A 6,859-nucleotide genomic window follows, 5' to 3' on the forward strand; every position below is an offset into this window, starting at 1 on the left:
CTGCATTTGACAATGTATACAGTATGCTGCAAGCTTATTTGCTACGAATTATGCTATTGCGTGTCGCGATATTAGATAAACAGTAATAATGTGCAGATTGCAAAACATTCCCACTAAGTGCTTGCAGGAAGAGAAAAGAAGTGCTATATCGATAAACATAAAAGATGACTACTAGTAGCACCATCAAAATAACCAAAACAGAATTTAGTATTTTGGAATCAACTGGAAAAAGAACAAATTTAGAATTGTTAAAAGTAATATAGTAAAATAAACCGAGTAGATACAATATTAACGAATTTTATTTTAAATGAGAATTGGAAATTCTTATATTGGAAGCATTCGATTTTTTTTTTTTTTTAAATTCAATGAAACGTATTAGCTGCGGTACCACAATTGGAAGAACAGCGGAACATTGGGCTCTTCGATTGCAAAAGAGCTGGGTTCGATTCTCATTGTGACGAGGGAATCCTTATATGGGATTTTTCAGTTGAAGATGAGTTAGCCGATCTCATACGGTGATAGCAGGGTTTTCTCCAGGAAACTCAGGTTTTTCATCCCGTGTGTGCAGAAAAATCAGCCTTCAGAACACACGCCGTTTAGAGACAAAAATACTGTTGTTGGTGATGATAGGCGATAGATGGCGTTGATGGGCGTAGTTGAAGAATTAAGTAGTAGTGGAAAGGATGATAGCGAATTAGAGTAGTGTGCCTTCTCACGATGGGCCCTTGGACTCCCTGGAGGCGTCACGTAATAACATCATCCGGGTAACTCCATTACCTACTAAGGTCTGCTAGTTTTGTATTATTACATAACACCTCCACGGAGTCTAAAGACTCATCGAGGGAGGACACCTACTCTACAGCTCCATTTCCACCAACCGCGACTACCTTCATCTACACCAACGCCATCTACCCCCGAACACCACCATTAGTATTTTTTACAAACACCCATGCCCACGGCCGGATTCGAGCCCGCAGCCTTTTGGCTGGAGAGCGGATACGCTAACCACTCGGCCAACCATGCCGGCGTGTTATCTGACATTAACATGGAACTTTAGTTTCAGTTTTTAATCGTCGAAGCCCAGATCCCACCCTAATTTTTTGCAGGATGTCCTGCAAGTAGGTGTGTCTGACGCTGTCGAACGCCTTTTCCAGCTCCGTTGAGTTTCGTATACTCTTATTTTCTGAAAGAAGGATTAGATCTCTTATAAAGAAGAGATTTAGTTCCATCGATCTACCCGGAATTCCATAAACCTGAGAGCTAGTTATGACTGTTGATGCTGCATTTGAATCGGTTGCAGATAATTTTGGTAAGTATTTTGTAATCTGCGTTTGTTAGGGATATTGGTCCCCAGCTGTTTGCCAAGGTGCGGTCTCGGTCTTTTTTTGGAATGAAAACCGTGTAGCTCTTAGCGAAATCCTCGGGGATGTTTCCCGAAGTGAGGAAATTGTTAAATACTTGAAGATTGGTAGAACAAAATTCCAGATAGATCGATAGAACTCGATCCCTAACCCGTCTAAGCCGGGGGGTTTTCTTGCCTTCATCGTTTTTAAAGCTGCTTTAATTTCTTCAGTTATCGGCCTGTCGTGCAGAGCGCAAAAACGATTGGGAAGACGTGTAATGTCCCACTCCCTTAAGTCATCTGCGCCCTGCTGATCAGAAAAAGCGCCGAGATAGTGCCGATAGAAATGTCTGAGAATTTCCGGAGTTGAATTTAATGTTCAGCCGTTCTCTCGGATCCGGTAAACCGTTCGATCGTCATATGCCTCCGCCCGTTGCTGGTTGTAGAAAGCGGCGGAAGGCGATTCCAAATGTCTGAGATAGTCTCGCTCGAAAATCGAGGTCCTCGACTCTACTCTGACACTCTTGTAGTAGTGGAGTGCTCTCCTGATAGTTGACTACGTGTAATTCTTCCCTTATGTTCAAAATAAGTCCAACCAAACGGTGGGACCACAAAAATTCTTCAATAGGCTAATTATAATGCTCCCCTCCACGGTAATATTTAGTAAAAGGCGAAAGAATGGGGTTTCATGTCTCATCATCAGCCTTTGGAGTATAAAGAGTGCTGAGAGTCAGCAGGTAGTAAGATGTAATAACAGGGCCGCCCCTAGGAATTTTTCCGCCCCTTCTCCCTTATTTTTTTGTATAGTCGCCCCGTGCAGTAGCATATTTTGCCGCCCCTTCTCCCTTATTTTTCGTATAGTTTATGCCAACTTTGCCGCCCAAAAAAACTTGCCACCCCCGTGCAAATGCACGTCTTGCACCGTCGGTAGAGCCGGCCCTGGGTAATAAAGAGGCCTCAGTCAACCTGTTTAGCAATGTAACCAAGAGGTTGTGGCTATAAGCCTTCGCAGCTCTGGTTCTCGGGACAATTCCCCCCCCCCCTCCTGTTCGTTGAACTGCAAGCCCTGTGAATTACCTTATAGGAAGAGACAGGGTTTTATTTGCCTCTGTATAAGGAAACATATTTTGGGTGGTTTGCACCATTTGTTTACAAATTTGTAATCTCCTGGGAGATGCCTTTCTTGGGCTAGAAACCTGCAGATAGAAATAGAGCCCGCTTAGGACTCTTACGTAGATTACGCTTTCGTCCCGTATCTGGGATTTTTCCGCACTTTCCAGATGTGATACTTGATCACGTTGATCAGAAAAATTATGAATTTTTAGATTTTCCTGATCGGTGGGGGGTATTGGCAGATGTACGACCCCCTCCAGTGTCAGCATCGTGATTCCCAACACTGTACTTAGTCTTTGCCAGATACGTCGGGCAGGGGGACAAAAGTAAAATAATGTTCCCACCGATTCAACGCTCCGGAAGAGGTCACAGAAGGGGTCCACAGACTTGGTCTACAGAGGGACTTTACCAGTTTCACAGGGCGGTGTCCGTAGGCTATTCGCCATGCTAAATCCCTGGGAAACGGCTGTCCCCAGCTATTCCTGATGTTTTGGAATGGGATTTCCATATTTGTATCTAAATTTGGCGTATCACATCTGGAAAGCTGAAAAAATTCCCAGTCTACTGCTTGTGATTTTAATATATCTATTTCCTCTGTTTTAAATTCTTTGATTTGTTTACTAAGTGGATACTACCAGTCGGGCACAATCTCCGCGCAGGGACCAGCATGACCCGTAATCCTGAAGTAGGAAGTATTTAATTAAGTTGCCTGAAACATGGCTAGACTTTAAAGCATTCCAGTATGGTGTTAAGAGTATTTGAATAAAATAAACATAATAATAATTTGTGAGTTCAACGTATCTCAACATTGGCCTGTGGAGTAAGATAGGCTGAGATTCAGCAGATAGTAGTAGAGGAAATAAAGATAGAATGGATAGTAGTAGAGTAGATGAATGAGGCCTCAGCTGACCTGTTTTAGCTGTTGACACCCCAGGGGTGCTTCTAAAACGGTCGTTGATATTTCCCTTTAAAAAAGGAAAAATCCTGAAAAGGAAAAAAAAGGAGAGACTAAGCAAATTTAACAAGTGTAAATAAATCTAAAGACTATGTTGAAGACAAATCCCAGAGGAATGAGGGGGGGGGGGGAATTCAATGAATGGGTAAAATACTAATTTTTATTAAACTGACCTATTTCTTAATCAGTAATGTTACTTTATTTGTAATATTATATAATTTGACATTAAAATATTTATATTAAATTCTTTTCATTCTAATTCATGGTTTAATATTTCAAAATAATTACGAAAATGTTTTAATTTTGGTACACCAATAAATGATTTATATCGTGTTATCCTTATATCGTCAAATTCGGTTTTGTTTCTTTAATCGATCAGGGAATGAGAGGTCGAGAGTGGAAGATTGCGAATAGGGGGAGGCTGAATTCCCAAGACAGACGTGTTTACTGAGTACAGACGTGTTTATCAGAGATCCTTGTAGTTTTACAGCAGTGAAGTTAAGTTTTGTTTTTAATGCTTAACTCAGAGTTATATATATATTTCATATTTATCTTGAGGGGAGAGCAGTCCAGCAGTTCAATCGGAGTTTAATACTGTACCGTAGGTTCGTGCTCGATAAACAGAGCAGGTAAGACTTTTAGTTCTATTTCGTTTTCATAAGCCTAGCCATGGATAAGTCCTTCGACGATCTCAATTTTCAGGAACTTTTGACGCTATTCAGTCATTTAGGCAACTTGCTACACAAAAAATGGCCAGATAAAATCGGAGCACACCAGATCCTTGAAGCGGAGACAGAGGATACCCATCCCTCTAAACTTCCTCAACCTTCACATGACAACTCCTGCGAGCCAGCAATAACTACTGAAGACATCTCTCCTTCAAACTCCAGTAGCTTTCAGGAAGTTAAACGGAAGAAGAGAAAGAAAAAATCCCCTGCAACAGATCCTGAAATACCTCAGACGTCGGAAACTACAGCTCCAATGGATACATCAGCGCTAGCTGATGAAAGAACAGGGACATTGACACAGCGCAAAGAGAGGATTCCGCCAGTAATCTTGAGAGCTAAAGAAAACTGGTCGTCACTTGCTGAGACGATGAAGAACAAAAACATCAAGTTCTCATCAGCTAAAAACACCGACGATGGAGTCCGCATACAGCCCGAAGAAGAAACGGACTGGCCACCAATTAGGGAAAAAAAGAAAACCCCCCCCCCCCCCACCCCCCCCCCCCCCCACCCCCCCCCCCCCCCACCCCCCCCCCCCCCCACCCCCCCCCCCCCCCACCCCCCCCCCCCCCCACCCCCCCCCCCCCCCACCCCCCCCCCCCCCCACCCCCCCCCCCCCCCACCCCCCCCCCCCCCCACCCCCCCCCCCCCCCACCCCCCCCCCCCCCCACCCCCCCCCCCCCCCACCCCCCCCCCCCCCCACCCCCCCCCCCCCCCACCCCCCCCCCCCCCCACCCCCCCCCCCCCCCACCCCCCCCCCCCCCCACCCCCCCCCCCCCCCACCCCCCCCCCCCCCCACCCCCCCCCCCCCCCACCCCCCCCCCCCCCCACCCCCCCCCCCCCCCACCCCCCCCCCCCCCCACCCCCCCCCCCCCCCACCCCCCCCCCCCCCCACCCCCCCCCCCCCCCACCCCCCCCCCCCCCCACCCCCCCCCCCCCCCACCCCCCCCCCCCCCCACCCCCCCCCCCCCCCACCCCCCCCCAAAAGGAACAGTAACCACCTTGTGGGGTTTCTGTACACAGCTTCACCGGTTTCAGCTATCACAGGTGGGGGAGGACCTGAGAACCCGAGCGGCGAAGGCTTACAGCGAGGCGGTGCAGTTCCTTGTGAGCTGCATCACTCGGGCCAGATCCTTCCTCCACCTCTAAGTTTAACTTTCAATTTTTGCTTTTCTGTGTACTTTTTTTTTTTTGTTTGGTTTGTTACATGTTTCCTTTTTAGGATTTTTCCTTTTTTTGTAAAGTGAAAAATCAACGACCGTTTTAGAAACGTCCCTGGGGGGCAAACAGCTAAACTGAGGCCTCTTTAACCTACTCTACTACTATGCACTCTATCTTTATTTCCTCTCCTACTATCTGCTGACTCTCAGCCTATCTCACTCTACAGGCCGATGATGAAGATTTGTTGAACTCACCAATTATTATTATATTCGCTGTGTATGTTTTGTATTGAATATAAATACAATAAATATTATAATATATGGAAATGAAAAGCAGGTATTACGATTTTTCTTTGAGGGAGACCGTGAAATATTTTAATTTTTCCAAAGGGGGTCCTGACATCCAGAAGTTTGGGAAGCACTGCTCTAGAGCATAGGAAACAAATTATTTAAGCTAAATGTTTACCTTAGATAATTCTATCAGCTTAATGACAGAATGCATGATAGATCCTTACCTAAATGGGTGTCAGCATTATAATATTCTGTGGGATGGGATTCCATCTCATTATTGGCCACAATGGATAAATATTTAAAACTATTTAAACTCTCTTGAAGGGATAACGTAGAGTTATTCTACATCGCTCCCAACTTTGGAACCATCAGCAAATGATAAATTCTCCCACTCCCTTTTTTTTTTAAACTACATCAATATACACGTATAAGTTAAAAATATCAGTAGTTCAAAGCATGGAGTCCTGTGGTATTCCATTGCCATACATTGCTTCCTCCCCCCCATACACAATTTGTTAATTTCAGCCATTCTCCGATTTAAGTTATTATTCCCCCCCCACACACACACAATTTAAACGCTAACTTGTAAGACCTCTCCAAAGTGTTCTTACATAATAATAATTTGTGAGTTCAACAAACTTCATCATCGGCCTGTAGAGTAAGATAGACTGAGAGTCAGCAGATAGTGGGAGAGGAAATAAAGATAGAGTGCATAGTAGTAGGGTAGGTAAAAGAGGCCTCAGTTGACCTGTTTTAGCTGTTTGTCCCCCAGGGGCGATTCTAAAACGGTCGTTGATTTTTCACTTTAGAAGAAAAAGGAAAAATCCTAAAAAGGAAACATGGAACAAAAACAAAAACATGAAGTACAGAGAAAATAAAACTATACAGAAAGAACTGGAAAACCAAAAAAAAGATGGGGGGAAAAGGGTCTGGCCTAAGTGATGCAGCTCTCAAGAAGCTGCACCGCCTCGCTGTAGGCCTTCGCTGCTCAGGTTCTCAGGCCCTCCCCCACCTGTTGGAACTAGAGAGCTATTGCTGTGGACAGGAAACCATGGGATGGTTATTGTGACTGTCGCTTTTTGTGGGCAGTCATTATTCTTTTAGCCACCTCACTTCCCTTGGCCATGTCTAATTTGGAGAGAGCTATGAAGAACGCTGATGCCGCCTCCTCGTCTATGTCCATGGCTACCTGTACTTGCTCAGGGGTGATTTGGCTGATGTCTTCAACAAATAAGTCACCCCATTTTGCACTAACTACGTTTGGACCATATTT

General features: G+C 45.2%; 1 non-coding gene across 1 annotated transcript; it reads right to left on the minus strand.

Moving 5' to 3' along the window:
• Positions 1–1,931: 1,931 nt before the first annotated feature.
• LOC150097715 (U5 spliceosomal RNA) lies at positions 1,932–2,050 on the minus strand. The gene has a single exon (XR_016549772.1). It is a non-coding gene; the product is annotated as a U5 spliceosomal RNA (small nuclear RNA).
• Positions 2,051–6,859: the final 4,809 nt, after the last annotated feature.

This window comes from Typopeltis vanoorti, chromosome 17 (assembly GCF_054136105.1).
Source record: "Typopeltis vanoorti isolate ZY-2024b chromosome 17, IOZ_Tvanoo_1.0, whole genome shotgun sequence".
In the NCBI taxonomy this organism is placed as follows: Eukaryota; Metazoa; Arthropoda; class Arachnida; order Uropygi; family Thelyphonidae; genus Typopeltis; species Typopeltis vanoorti.